Source organism: Acipenser ruthenus, chromosome 17, assembly GCF_902713425.1.
Source record: "Acipenser ruthenus chromosome 17, fAciRut3.2 maternal haplotype, whole genome shotgun sequence".
NCBI classification, from domain to species: domain Eukaryota; kingdom Metazoa; phylum Chordata; class Actinopteri; order Acipenseriformes; family Acipenseridae; genus Acipenser; species Acipenser ruthenus.
Window position 1 is genome coordinate 31,281,279 of NC_081205.1, and position 15,861 is coordinate 31,297,139.

Below are 15,861 nucleotides of genomic sequence, written 5' to 3' on the forward strand. Positions count from 1 at the left end.
CGAGCACTTTTGTTGTGTATTTCTTATAGCGAATGACCTAATAAACATGTATTTCTTTGCATTTTTATGTTTATCGTTCATTTTTATAGCAGATTTATTGCCAGCATTTGTTACCTATATATATATATATATATATATATATATATATATATATATATATATATATATATATATATATATATATAATAGATGATACTGAATCTTAGGTAGGCTTAAAAAAAAGCAGAGTTCGAGCGCTTTCTTGTTTAGATCTGATTCTATAAAATGCATAGTTATTAAAGGTTAGAAATGTTCAATATAAGGCATATGTGTGTTATTATTGACGTTCAGTCGAAATAAAATAATCGGAATAAATACCTAGTCCTGTTTTACATTTACATTGTGGAATTAAGAATGTCCTTGAATTCTGATGTAATGGAAGTTATTTATTGAAGCTGTATCTTTAGCTATAATAATAATAATAATAATAATAATAATAATAATAATAATAATAATAATAATAATAATAATAATAATACGACCTGTTTTGGGAGGGGGGGCTGTGTTTTGCATTTTACTGCTAATTGCTAATACTGTAGTCACATTTTATATCTACACTTAATAAATCCATATGCTTACACTGTATTGAAATGAACTGTTATTAAAAAAAAGATATAGCTTGCATTCCTAAACCATTTTCCGCAGTTTTACTCCCCGATGTTTTTAAGAAGGCAATAGTGAAATATATATTATATTATATTATATAGTTTATTACAAACGGGAATGAAAAAAGTTAAGGCCTTTGTTTTCAAATTGATATTAATAAAACGCTATCGGTGCTTATTGATATTAATGAATTTACTGTAATAAAATCAAGTTGTGGGCGTTATAAATTCAATTACTGTTTAAGGGTTACCTAACCTAATTTAAACCTAGCCTGTGGGGTTATTATTGATGTCATTTCAAGCCCTTTCTTTTTTGTAATACTCCACCGGCAATCAGTTTTTAGAACCACAGGCTTATATAGTGTCAAAAACTTTAGTTATTTCCCATGCAGTCAATTAAGTGTTAGACTCGTGTGTGGTTTAATTTGGTTCTGTAGACCCTAAATAGGGCTTTTCGTAAAGTAAAAGAGGAACCGATTACGCTTTTACAAACAGAATTAAAGAAGCTGTTCGATAAGCCATCCCATCTGATTAGAATTAGTCGATTCAATGGGACGTTATCAAGCAAAATGATAAGTGTTTGCTCTGTCGACCGCCCTGCTGCACCGTGGGGTACAATACACAGCCTGAGAAGGGAAAACTGTTTCCATGTTGTTGCTGTTATTATGTTGTATTTAATTATGTATAGGTAATAACATTATTATGGTCGTAGAGTTGAGGTAACCGCAATATGTCAAACAGGTTAACCGAGTCAACATTTGTAACGCAACAGTACCCTTTTAGTCAATGTGTGTACAACTGTACCATGTTACGTTCTCTATGTATCTATTCTAGAATGCATATTTGCAATGCAACTTACCGAACTGCAAAGGGTTTACACAAACTGTCTAAAAATGACATAAAAAATTAATTACCGAAATGGTAAAGGCGGTGTTTTAATTGAAATACTTTTATGTGCGAAACGAATCGTTTTCATATCAGTTATGTGTTTATACCAAACGTCCGGTTCTCATGTGGTTGAGGAGATTTTGGACAGTTGTAAAATAAAATTTTGTCGATTACAATGCTCAATGCACCACATTCATTTGAGGAACCACACGGATAACGGGTTATATGGAAGCGCTTTTCTTACCTATATTAGCCTACTAGATGTGTATCCATATAAGTACGTAATTCGATGAATAACAGTATAGGTGCACTCTAATCATATTGTTATATAGATTTGTTTTCACTCACTCAACGGCCTATGCAGTATTTAGACGACAACGCAAAATACCTACACGCTTATCAGATACATTTCTTTCAGTAGGCCCACTATCCTCATTTTTTAATACTTTTTTTTTTTTTTTACTTCCACAGTTAATATTGTATCACTGTTTTAAACGTTAGCTTATCCAAAACCAGTTCGAGGTCTATTACCAATGCTTCAGTACCCGCTTTGTTACCATAGCAGACAGCGTTACTGTACAAAACAAAAAGGCCTAGACGGGTCACTGACATGGGCATGTTTGAAACTATGAATTGTATCCAATATGTGTATTCTACACGAAGAATGATTGCGTTTGTATACGAGCCTTCGCTGCCGAAGAGTGTAAAAGACATTGCTAAATGACGTTATGCGGCATTATGGGCCTACCAATTCCATTACCATGTTGAAATGAAATAAATGTAAATTGTAATATTGAACTATAGACAAATTGCATATTATTATTATTATTATTATTATTATTATTATTATTATTATTATTATTATTATTATTATTATTATTATTATTATCATGGTTAATTGAATATTTCCAAACTCGTGTAAGCCATTGAGTTCCTGACAATTAACGCGCTATTTTTTTTTTTTTTTTAACGTCTTAAAGAGACCCTGACATTTTAAATAGACTCGTTTTTGTTGTAGGCAAATTTGTTTACTATTGGTTTTTACTCCTTAGCCATACAAGATATTCCTCATAGAGGTCCGAAACTCTACAAAAATATAACAAAGAAAACGCGGGATGACAGCTGGGTCCGAATGAGCTTGTCTCTTTTCTGTTGCTTTTCTATTGCTGTTGGAATTGTTTACATTGGGGTGCTCAGGGCCGGTCTGAGGGAAAGGCGGCGGCCTAGGGGCCCACACCTAAGGGGAGCCCCGCGCGCGTCATAATTGTATGACGTCTTCTGAGTCGAAACAGTCTCGCCACTGTTATGTCGGCTCCTCGCAAGTACGAGTCGGGCCATTATAAAAGGAAAATAAAAAATATAAAGAAATTCAAGTCAAACGACAACAAGGAGCAGACAAACCGCCAAATAAAAAAAGCAAATTAATCCGATTCAGACTCTTCAGACTCTTCACAATAATAATCTCCAAAATATTGATTTCTGCTTACCAATGTTACACGTGGATATGAGAAGCAGACCGGTCAAATATAATTTTAGATTTATATAAAAAGGATAACGTTTGCAAACAGTTTTTTATTTCGCTTAAGTGACAGCACACATGCAGTGGTGAGCGGTAGCCAACCGTTTATTGATATAATGTGTTTTTTCTTTTTTTAATTGGGATTTTTTTTTTTTGGGGGGGGGGGGGCTAAGGCCCCCGTCTAGGGCCCCACACAGACTAAGGCCAGCCCCGGGGGTGCTTTTAGAACAATGCATGGGCATGATATCATGAAGACCTCCTGTCTGTTTAACACCGTCAAGAATTTCTGCATTCGTATATACAGAGAAGTAGAACAGATATCACTGGAAAAAGGCAGGGTTTGGGAAACCACTGACATAATAATAATAATAATAATAATAATAATAATAATAATAATAATAATAATAATAATAATAATAATAATAATAATAATGCCTAAATGATTAAGAATTGTATAACATACACCTACACAAAATAAATGTGGCTGTTATAGGCATGTTGCCCTATGGCGCTCAGACTAAGCTCTGTTGTTGACTCACAGTATCGGGTTTTATAGACCACGCTTTCTATGTGTATTCCCATCCATTGTATTTAGTCTGTGTGGTTTAGTAAAACAATACGATCTTGTTTCAAGTCCTATTATAAGCCCAACTTGATCCAAGCAAAGAAAGACGACACATTTGCAAACGATGTATCAAAACCCTGGTCTAACATCTAACATAGTAATATGTGTGATTATGAGATATCTAGGTTATATTTTTGTTGTAATTGGCAATTCACCCTCGTATTTTCTTTCAATATTTGTTGCCAGTTTCGATATTTTTGTCTCCCGCCCTTGTCCTGTTATGCCTGTACTATAAGGGCTCCCAACTCTACACTTCACATGGTCTCCATACCTGCCTGTACTTCAAAATACCCCACTTGCTCTGTGCACCCAACTTTCATTCTGCGTGTACAAAAAAGATCCCCCTTTGCTGATCACGCGTTGTTGTTCCCTGTTTTTTTAAGAAGGCGCACTCTCCACTGCCTAAGTTGTCTAAGTGTTCTATGCAGTTCTAGTGCACTAGGCGTTCTATATAGAACCAATAGCAGAATTGTCTAAGTGTTCTATGCAGTTCATTAGTGCACTAGGCGTTCTATATAGAACCAATAGCAGAATTGTTTAAGTGTTCTATGCAGTTCATTAGTGCACTAGGCGTTCTATATAGAACAAATAGCAGAATTGTCTAAGTGTTCTATGCAGTTCATTAGTGCACTAGGCGTTCTATATAGAACCAATAGGCTTTCTGTGGAACCATATAATAATGTAAATAGAAATGGTCGGATATCAGTTAGTAGCAATTCATAGTTCTATTTGCTAAACTGATTGCATCAAATCTGCCGCAAACACCTCTCTCCTATTTACAAAACATTGGAGCTAACAATATGAATCAGTTCAACATTAAGGTGAAAATAAACAAACAACGTGCCAGAGCTAAGCCGCTTTGACATAAAGGACTGGGAAGCGAATGATGCACGTCAGTAAAACTCTTTTACAATGCAGAAATCTGGCCCATTTGAGGCATGTGGTAATGCAGACATTCATAATGCAAAAACACATGTGAAATGAAGTGTCAGCTATGTTGAGTTAATGATAACATAGGGACTAAAAATGTATTTGAAAACAATATACAGATGCTTCTGTTGAAAATCAGTGAATCAATAAGTAATGCTCTTGAATTGTAATTCTGTGTGCTTTTTTTCTTTTTTTTCTTTTTTTTTTAGCAATACACATGCGGGTGTTTGAAAAAGCAGATTATAGCTTGGTTACTTTATGATTATTAATTGTTTATTTAGCATGATTCTGATTGTATGATTCTGGTTCAGATTAACCCAAAGAAATTCAGATCTCAGATGTAAATTATATATATATATATATATATATATATATATATATATATATATATATATATATATATATATATATATATAGGCTGGAAGAAAATCGAGGGCCGTGAATTTGTTGCAGAAACTGCAACTTTTAACACAGACCACAACTTGTTATAGTTGCCGCGACTTTTAATGTGACTACAATGTTTCTATTATTTATATGTAATTTTGTTGCAAAATAATGCTGAAAAATAAACTGAAACAGAAAAGGAGACGTCACTCTCACGTTGTCTTTTGCTAGTGGGGGATTGGTATGCCTTGTCATCCTCTCCAGCCAATCAGTGATCTTCTTTCGCGTTGCTACTGGGCCGTGATGCAAGTACTGAACTTACTTACTGTTAAATACTGTTGAGCTTTTACTGTCATGCCAGTACTGTATGTTATGCATCCTTATTGTTAGCTTCTACTCTTCACTTGTAATGAAACACAGCGTAAAACTTTTTATTTCAAATGGTGATAATGAGGGAGGCTTAAGAACCTTATGTTCTGGTTATCTGTTTGTATGTTTTTTTCTTATTGTTGTTTTTCAACAAATGAACACAAATCCATCTTAAAAGCAAGTGTATATATATATATATATATATATATATATATATATATATATATATATATATATATATAGATAGATAGATAGATAGATAGATAGATAGATGTTTGCAATTTATTTGACAGATTTTCAAAAATGTTTTCCTAGCTGCGCACTTTGAATATAATTGTTCATTTTATTTCAAAGAAATGCGACATGTGACCTCGTTGTAAAATCTTATATTAACTGCACTGTAAAAAAAAAAAAAAAAAAAAAAGAACACATTCGACACATTCGTGTAGATTTTTCGCTTGACAATGTAGTTTACGCACAACAACAAAAACACAAGTGTTACCAAACTAACTAAATCATTACTCAAAATCAAAAAAGTTTTTAATGGGTTGTAAATATTCGCAGTACAAGATTGTTTGATTATTAATAATTACAGAATATAAATCGATAACCTGGAACATGTTTAACTGAATCGAGAGTGTAAAATATAAAGCTTTAATTAATCAAAGCAAAATCATAAAAAGAGAGAAACAATCAATCTTTGATCACAAAGCCGTGCATACATTTTAGAATTCATAAAAAGATGGGAAAAAAAAAAAAAACCTCAATGCATTTTTTCTGGTATAAAACAAACAGGATATTCCACCTGCTGTGTCGCGTTACAGGATGTATTTTTAAAGCCAGACCCCTTAAATATTCTTAGACTTCAATGCGGAGTTCAAGTCCTGGCTTAGAATGTCCTTTACACTCAGGGCTCAGTGTCCTGCAGAACAGTATCTTGTGCACGATCCCTTTACCTCATCGCCTTTCATGTTAAAACGAAGCTGAAACCATCGACAACAGTCAAATCCCGTGACTGTAGCAGGGTCGGGAAAATGGACGCTATATATAGATAGATAGATAAAACGACGGGATGCAACGTCAAAACAACTAAAATATTTGTAATATGTTAGTTGTGAAAATACAATGTCCTTAAAGCTGAAAGCCCTTGAGATATCAAGTGAAAAATAATCACATTTGTTGTAAATTATTTATATTGTCATCCATTTATGGAATTTATATATATATATATATATATATATATATATATAATATATTAAAAGCATGCATTACATGGACGTTTTAGTGTGCTAAAATGCAAGTTCTGAGACCTCCCTGGACAACATAAGTAACTGGTTTCAATCTAGCTCTCCCGGTGAAAATAATACACGGTGAATCTGATACATATAATAATGCCTACATATTCTGCAGGACATATTTAACCGGTAATGTGCTGTATCCACGTGTGTGTGTGTGTGTGTGTGTGTGTGTGTGTGTGTGTGTGTGTGTGTGTGTGTGTGTGTGTGTGTGTGTGTGTGTGTGTGTGAAAGTTGTTTGAATTGTGATTTCACTGAACGATAAGTTGCATACCTTACGGTAAGTTAAATGTTATCGTTATGACAACTGTATTGACCTCTGTCAAAATGAAGGTATTTATCCATTTTGTGGTTATGCGCGTGTTACTCAATGTTCTCGGTGGCGTATTCTTCACGCAGGTAATGTCCTCTGGAACACATTCTTCTGAGCAGCAAAAACGTTCCCGGCGCGCAGAGACTGCCTAGAGAATCGCCTACCTGAACTCATGTGGCCAACCATGCAGCAGAAAAAACAACAGTCTTGGCCTACTAGGGTAACATGGCAAACCAGGGTACACTGCATTGTATAACTAAAGAAGCAGGATAACACTGCACACATGCTATGCAAAAAATACTGTGGAAAACCATTTTTTTAAGGTGAGTTATAACTCTAATTTCCCCGGAAAGTACAGAGATCATTCACGTGAATATGTGCGCACACATACTGCAGTCTACCCTCAGAATGTGTAAAACACAAGATGCAACTCTTACCTCCCTGCTTTTTCTCTGGGCTGAAAAGAAACAGGTGTGGAGCCGTGCAGGTTGTCGAGGCTGTGGAACAGTGCGCGTGTTTGGAATATTTCTCTGTGTTCAACACAGTGTGAAAGGACCACAGGTGTGTGATAGGAGAACGGGCTTGACAATACTCCTGCATAGAGAGCGTCTCCCAGTGTTCGGGAGATACGAGATGCAACGGGCAATTCTTTAGGCGTTATTTCGAGTAGGACTATTATAACTTTTTTCTACGCTCACGCATCTCTTATTATACCACCCAGGGGGTGTTTCATATATAAGATAAGGACATACCGCGTGTTTAAAAAATAATGAATCGGGCAGCAGTGTGGAGTAGTGGTTAGGGCTCTGGACTCTTGACCGGAGGGTCGGGGGTTCAATCCCAGACTGCTGCTGTACCCTTGAGTACTTTACCTCGATTGCGCCAGTAAAAACCCAGCTGTGTATAAATGGAGAATTGTATGTGAAAATAATGTGTAAACAATTATGTAATTGTATGTAAAAATAATTCAATGCTTCATGCTTTGAACAAAGTCCAGAAAAGAAAGCATCGCCGCGTGTTATGCTATGTGGAGCACTCCTCTTATTTATGGTTCTTAACAATCTGATTACTACCAGCGTGGTTACCGAGTATGTGCTTCGCTGAGGGGTATCTTCTGTTATATTTTTTGATAGACTGTATGGTAATTTCAAAGTCAGATTTAGCCTAAATGTGGTTTTGCACAATTAAATCGAATAGATAGAGAAAACGCGTCTCGTTTAAAGTCAGGTTCAGGTTGCCGGTTTCCCAGTGTTATACACAATTAAATTCCTGACATTCTTGTCAATGTTTTACATTTAATCGCAACCATTTCCACTCGCACAGTGCCCACTTCACCCCGAATCCATTGATAGTGGACTGGGGTCACCGATGTTTATTAAACATCTGATAGACACAGAGAAATATGCAACGATTTGATTCACAGAAATCCGGCAATTGTTACCGCGCTGGCCCATGTTTTGTATGCTTAAAATAAAATAAATGGGTTACTTTTCATTGTCTTAATCTGTGTTACAATATAAACACCCACGTTTCACTTCCAGCGTCTCTTCTTGGGCTTGTTGCGATCATTCTTGAAGTCTACAGTAATGTACGTGATGTTTTTATTATTATATCTATATCACCCCCTAGGGACCTCTGGTTATTAAACACAGTTCAAATATTCTTTCAAATGTACCCTACACGGCTAAATAAATCTATACAACATACTCATGACTTTTAGTAACTCACGAGTAAAAGTTGTGTAAATAACGACATTGCATTGTATTTTACTTGTATTCATGCAACAGTGCTTAAACATTACAAAAGCTTGGATTGGACCGTAACTGTAGTCTATCTGTGAAAGTTAAACGCACATCATACAGTAAATGTATGCCACAGGTACTACTTTTAAATTGCGGTATTGTATTAGTGGCCTGTTTTCTCATCCAAACATGTTTTCAAACATTCGAAATGTCCTCTGAACGACACACTGTAAAATCAAATGGTTATGAATTAAACAGAAAGCGTATGCAAGACATTTTAAACCCGTTTTAGACGCAAATGTGTTCCCAGCATTAGTATGAACTGTTTTGAGTATATACATTCATGTTTAATCACTTAATGTGCTGTGTATAGTACTTGAGTTAAATGAAGGCACTTTTATAGAAAGTCTACAGTAGACCAAAGCTAAATGCCAGCCCGACACCGTAAGAACAGCACTGCAGTTCCTTGTGCTCATATAGTTTTATTGCCTTGTAGAAATGTTTAAATGATAGAAGTGTAGCTCTTGAAAATGCTTTAAAACCCCACGTTCTGGACAGCTTTATAACGCAGTGCTGCTGTTAACCCTATATTAAGCCATATACAACTCTGTTTACCGCAAACTCAAATTAAAACTTGCTGATCAAATTCTACACAGCAAATACAAAACAGTTTTTATTATATTGTGCGTGTGTGTATAGCTTTGTACTAACCCAACCATAAAACTAGTTGAATGCCATTTTAAGTTGTAACTATAGCATTGACCACCAGAGGGAGGTAGAGGTATTTAAAGATTTCGGAATCAAGTTAAACTAATAACTCCTCAAACATTTTGAAGCACAGCGCGTTTTAGTTTGACCGCTAAAAACTGTTTTGTGTTTCTCTGTCATTTCTACCATCTTCTTAAAGTCATTCTTACAAATGCGGCCTTTCTATAACTTCTTGCTTACTGGATTATTAATTGGAAGAATAGTTATGTATTATTATTATTATTATTATTATTATTATTATTATTATTATTATTATTATTATTATTATTATTATAAAAAAACCTTCTACTTCAATTGTGTAAACATACCAAAGGAGATGGTAATCGCACGTGTGCTGCACTGCGCTATAACAGCACTGTAACTATTACTATAAGGTTTGACCCTTGTACCGACCTTTTTAGACAATTTTCCTGGCATTATGTTATAAATGTCACGCATGCAGTTGGGAATTATTCTCACCAGATGTAGTACATTAGGAATATTTAGGTTGACCTCTCCGTTTGTCATTACGTTTTCATATTAAACGTGCATTTCTACCCCTTAAGGTTTCAACTCCCTAAAATAGGAAAAGTATTCCTTTCAAGCAATTACATCTCCTTTTTGGCTGAAATTTTCAATTAAACTAATTATATTTTGAAGGTAGTTATTAAGTAGAGTTTTATATCATGCCTGCTTTCAAGTTCAGTGTGTTTTTTATTACAGGGTCGTTTCATATTATTTGATTAAACGTGTGCTAGTTTGGATTGAATTAGGCTGTATTTAATCAAATAAAACCAAACAACTCTTTAATAAAACCATGCTGGGGTTGGAGCAATGCATTATAGAATTATACACTGCCCTTTCCCCAGTTTATTATCTGTTTGGAAAAATAAGGCCAATAAGCAGCCGCTTTAAAGAGGAATATATATTAATCTTATGCACAAGCAAAAATAAATGACATCATTGTAGGACTGACTATCTTTAAGGGCCATCTTTAACTGATGTTTAGAACCCGTCGCTGGTCTATAACAGAAGGAAGTCCATTTGGGTTTAAAGGGAATATCATGTCACTTTGTATCTTTCAATATGACCCACATGAACTCTGCTAGCCCCACCCACTCTAGAACTATACAGGCAGAGTATATGGCGCTGGGAGAGCTGAAAGGTCACCATGTCACATGACTGGAATGGAATGGGGAGGTCTGTTCAGCTCTGGCAAATATTATTATTAATATTATTATTTATTTCTTAGCAGACGCTCTTATCCAGGGCGACTTACAATGGTTACAAGATATCACATTATTTTTTCATACAATTCCCCATTTATACAGTTGGGTTTTTACTGGAGCAATCTAGGTAAAGTACCTTGCTCAAGGGTACAGCAGCAGTGTCCCCCACTGGGGATTGAACCCACAACCCTCCGGTCAAGAGTCCAGAGCCCTAACCACTACTCCACACTGCTGCCCCAAATAGGATTCCCCAGGCAAGCTTGCAGCCAGGTACATGACAAACAAAACCAAGAGCCACTGGGAATGATAGCGGACATGGTAAAAAATAACAATAATAACATCTGAAGCTACAGCACTTACTCTAACATTATTACTGGGGACCCTTTTATTGTGCTGTATTATTCGCTTCTTTTTTCTTTTTAATTCAGGATAGGCACATCTTTCAAATACAAGCCTATAGACACACTGCAGAAACATGTTACCCGGGGCTGCACTGGGTTATCTGGTCTGCAGCGGGACCACTGGAGTGAGTTTCAGCGACAACACGTGTAGTGATTATAGGTACAGCAACTTTTAAAAGATAGCATTGTCTTTGAAGAATCTGAATGTAATAGTCCAACATGAAGCAATACAATACAAGAAAAAAACAAAAGATCTTCAAATGCAGAAAAGGTGCAGTGAGGATAGTGCCAGTGATAATAAGAGAGATGTTTTTAAACCCTTCGTTTGCACGTCTTTAAACACATACACACACAGTAATGCACCAGGGTAGGTAGGTATGCAGCTTTAAAACAGTAACATTAAAAGGTATGTCCTTTGTTTGCTTTTGTTGTTGTTGATGTTGTTGTTAACCTAGAACCCACAGATAAATTCTAGGCTATCCCAGGAAAAAAAAGAAACAAATCATTTATATTATAATTTTAAAATAAATTATGAGTTTATAAGCTACTGGTGCAAATAATAGTCGAATACAGTATACTGATTGTTTTTAAAGCTAAAAAATAATATACTGAGAAGTCACTTTAACACTGTAATTAAGGGTCCAATAACTAAAAGAAGTGTACGGGTAATTAATCCAAGTTTCCTCTGTACATTCTGGGTGTGTATTTTACATTTCCCCACTAGAGGTCCTCAGTGATCCTAAAGTTTAGCTTGATACCCAATGCTGCAGGAGTACCACATTGCATCCCGTTTTAATCTGCTTCACCGACCCCTTAATATGGGATTACATTTGAGAAGGAGCCTTCACCACATAAATCCAGTTTTACACCCCTTTCAACACCACCTAACCTGCTTACTAAACAAAAAGACAGGTCCACTTCTCAGCCAATCAGGTGGCAATCCTCAGTGACAAGAATTCAATTCTGTGTCACCACAGTTCTATCAGATCTGAGTGTGCCGTTCTAAAGACACAGGTACGACAGGTGGGTACTCATGCTGTAGGTCATTGTTAACTGAACACAGGAGTGAAGGCTGATCATGGTCAGTGATCTTGACGGCACATGTTGGATTTGACATGGCAGCAACTGACTTTCTGAAACTGTGAAAATAATCAAGAGGGTACTTAAAGTCAGTGGGGGTCTGCAAATAAATACATATATATATATATATACCACACAATCCCTTTGCTTAGGGGAGACCGGGGACACTTGTAAGACCTTGAGAATGTCTCCAATCACAAGCAAGCTGGAATGCCATCACTCACTCTGCACATGCTCAGTTCAGGACTCTGTCTGCCTGTGGAGCTGTCTGTGCCAAAGCCCGGAGATTTTATCTACAAAAATCAATTTTTGACCTAGTAGAGTTCTTCTTGTGATATATACCTGTGTTATCCAGTTTCTGGATACAGACCATTAGCATTCTCATCCCTGATCTCTGTACTTATAATTGACACCATTGATTGCTCTTAGTTTTGTTGCTTCTTGCTGGAACATGAGGTTTAATAATGGCTCCCTGGGTTGGGTCCAGTTGTAACACATTACAATTGACCCCATGAACCATTAACTGAACTATATTTGGGCACATTAATCTTTCCCTGAAGGAAACTAAATGTTCATATATCACGATTGTGACCCAGAGTGACATATTCTTGCTTGATAAGGCCTATAATTTTAGGGACGTTAAAAAGTTTTAAAAGTAAGAAAACAACAAAAAACTGCTTCATATGAAAATTAATCATATTCAATAAAACATTCAATTCTTTAGTTAAATGAAATGTGTGATTATTTAATTATTCTTCAAAGAATGTTACATCTGACCCCACCTTCCGTTACAACTGACCCTGGCCATGGGGTCAATTGTAACATCGGACACCTTGCATTTCAAGCCCTCCTGTCATATGTATATCAGAGCTCAAAACAGGATAACTATGGGTGTTGGTAGAGGACAGATGTAAGTTGTTTGTATCAAAGTCTGGTCGAACCAGTAATGGAGAGAAAGGTAAAGAAATGTTACAACCCTCCCCGGTCTCCCCTACCATTAACACGTAACCAGTTTAAAGCAAAAACTAAATTTGGTTACTTTCTCTTCGACATGATGTAAAACATACACCCCATAGATAATGCCTAAACGATAAAACGAGCAGAGCCCCCCGTTATGAATTATAACCGTTAAAAGCTGCTCTCATCTCTTATGGGGATGCTTTAGCCCCCCAGCCCCCCAGTATTTCGAGCCCTGCTCTAAGAAACTAAGCAAAACACCTCTTTTGGAGGGTCATCAAAAAAAAAAAATGAAGATCCAAGAATCTTAACAAGAGCGTCCTGAACACATAAAACCAATCTTGAAATTCTTTGAATTTTAAATGAAAGACCAAATGAAAGAATTGTTTCTGCCTTGCTGTTGTCAATGGAGTAACAAAGGTTGCATAAAGAAATGAATTATGAGCAGCAGAAATCCATTTGAAAAGTGCATTCTGAGCTGATACAATGTGGCATTAGAAAGGTTGGCTCCCATTTGGAGGAGGAGATTCCTCTGCTCGTGAACAAAGACACTTTTGTATGATCGGGTTGTTCTTACTTGCAGTTAATTGTTTGATTATTTCTTGAAGAACTAACGATCAGCAGCCCGACACGCATTATTTGGTAATAGTAGAAACAGGTATTGGTAAACTAGCATGCGGAACTAATACAACAGCACCGCATCCTTAAGAAAACTTAACAATCACATACACTTGGTAAAACAATGGAACAATCAGTTTGGTGTAGAAATACCTATGTGCAAATCAAATTCCAAATTAAAGTATTTTCTACATATAATACCTTTAAAAACGTGTTAATGCTTGTTGAAAAACCTTACCATGTCCTTTTCCAAAAGGGCTTTGACTGGGGCAAAGTCATGACTCAGTTCAAAAATACTACTTTGTTATATTGTGGTGACCAAAACGCTAGTGTTTACAACAGTGTTCTAAATGGCGTGTTTCGACCTCATGCTTTATAATACCGGATTATTTGTGTTTTATAGGGTGTCAGCCTGATGGAGCACTTTATTCCAACCTGTCTGATCCTAACCGGATCCTGTGTTTGTATATTGATGTTGTTGCAGTGAATGCTGGATCTCCGCTTTTAGTTTTTTTTTTTAAGTACTTTCTGCTTGATGACCTCATCCTAATTAAGGTGGTATCCTTATAAATTATTGTATGTAAACAAATAAATAGATTTGAACGTAAAGGCAGATGCGCGAGTGTTGGTTTGTTTCTGCAGTTTTTATACAGCTGTCTGGTGTTCTGCTTGCATCTTTGTCTATGTTCTTTTATACGGGCAACGTGTTTATGGGGCCGTTTTTTTTTTTGCTGTAGCAACGCTAAATTAAAAGTTTGTCTCAAGGCACACCTTGTAAGATCCCCACTTTCTTCATAACAAAGCAATCCCTTCTAACCTGTTTCCTTACTGCAGGAACTGCAAATTGATCCCATTACAAGGGAAACGTCCAGTTTGAAATGCAGTAGCCTACTATATAAGGAACAACATATGACAAACTCTTAATGATGGTTGATGTTTTTTATTATAATTATTTATATCACCACACTTCCCCATTCTGACAGAAACCTAATTCAAATATGCCCCAAAATCTGAGAGTAAACGTCGTTTTAAAATATTCTGGTAAACGGATAGGTGGGCATATTATAGTAACATTTCTCCTTTTTAATGTCGCTGTATCTTATTTCCCAAAAAATCTATTCTTGAAGGTCACCATGCTGCAATTCAATTCCAACTCCGGTCTATCGCAATAAAAACCTATAGAGATTCACCTAAAAAAAAGATGTCGTTTCAAAGCGATGCATTTTAAACAATAAATCAATAAAGTGTAACGCTAAACTGGGTTTCTCATTACACGTCCTGAACTTCATTACCTCACTCGTACCGCAGCGACAAACATTTTGGTTGTCTTTCAAGTTGCAACACAGTGCGTGTACATAATTACTTCGGCAAAAACACATTCCAGTGTTTGTTATTCGATAAGTCTATTTTCTGTGCTCAACACTAGAAGCAACATATCTGGTGACCGTGTTTGCTGCAAAAAGTCATTTTAATTTGCTACCCTGGGAGTTGTTTCTTTGTTTTGTTTTCAGAAGCTTTGTATTTCCGGGTGAAATCAGAGTCGAATAATATCCTGCACAGCGAGGGAGTGGGAATCCGGGATTCTGCCGGCTGCGCTGCTTGTATCTTCATTCTGGCAGCCGAGACGTGCAGGTCACATAGGACGACTGGAAAAACAGAAAGACAGACAAACAACAATTCACACCTGCTTGGAATGATGGGTTATATTGCATCGACGCCTCTTTAATGCTAGCCGGACTGAAAATTGTGTTCGTGGCGTTTGAAAAGTTTTTGGCAAGCTGGTCGCTGGACATCATTGTGAATTAGATTTCGTCGTATTTCCTGATTCGACCTGAATAGTTTATATTTAGCCAGGAGCAACAGTGGGAAATAGACACGTTGGAGGTAGGTAAGATCGTCTGTTTTAACTAAACCTTGTGTGAGGTTCGCTGAGAGACACACTGTATCTTTATTAAAGTTGGTTATGCTGTAATATTTATTATTATTATTATTATTATTATTATTATTATTATTATTATTATTATTATTATTTTATTGAATGGTTACATTCATGTGATTAAGACATTCCAGTGTTGAGGGTATCGGGGTGGAGGTAAGTTGACTTTCCACACGACCTAAAC

The 15,861-nt window shown here is 36.2% G+C and overlaps 1 protein-coding gene across 7 annotated transcripts in view; it reads left to right on the forward strand.

Moving 5' to 3' along the window:
- Nucleotides 1–14,849: 14,849 nt before the first annotated feature.
- The window catches only part of LOC117423331 (phosphatidylinositol 4,5-bisphosphate 3-kinase catalytic subunit beta isoform), a 46,325-nt gene continuing 45,313 nt past the window's right edge, over nucleotides 14,850–15,861 (forward strand). For 3 of the 7 annotated variants that reach the window (XM_034038916.3, XM_034038915.3, XM_034038922.3), the window contains exon 1: nucleotides 14,850–15,625. The gene's annotated coding sequence lies outside the window, so the exon portion shown is untranslated. Of the gene's footprint in view, nucleotides 15,630–15,861 lie in introns of all 7 variants that reach the window. The other 4 variants (XM_034038912.3, XM_034038921.3, XM_034038919.3 and 1 more) reach the window with 3 other exon arrangements.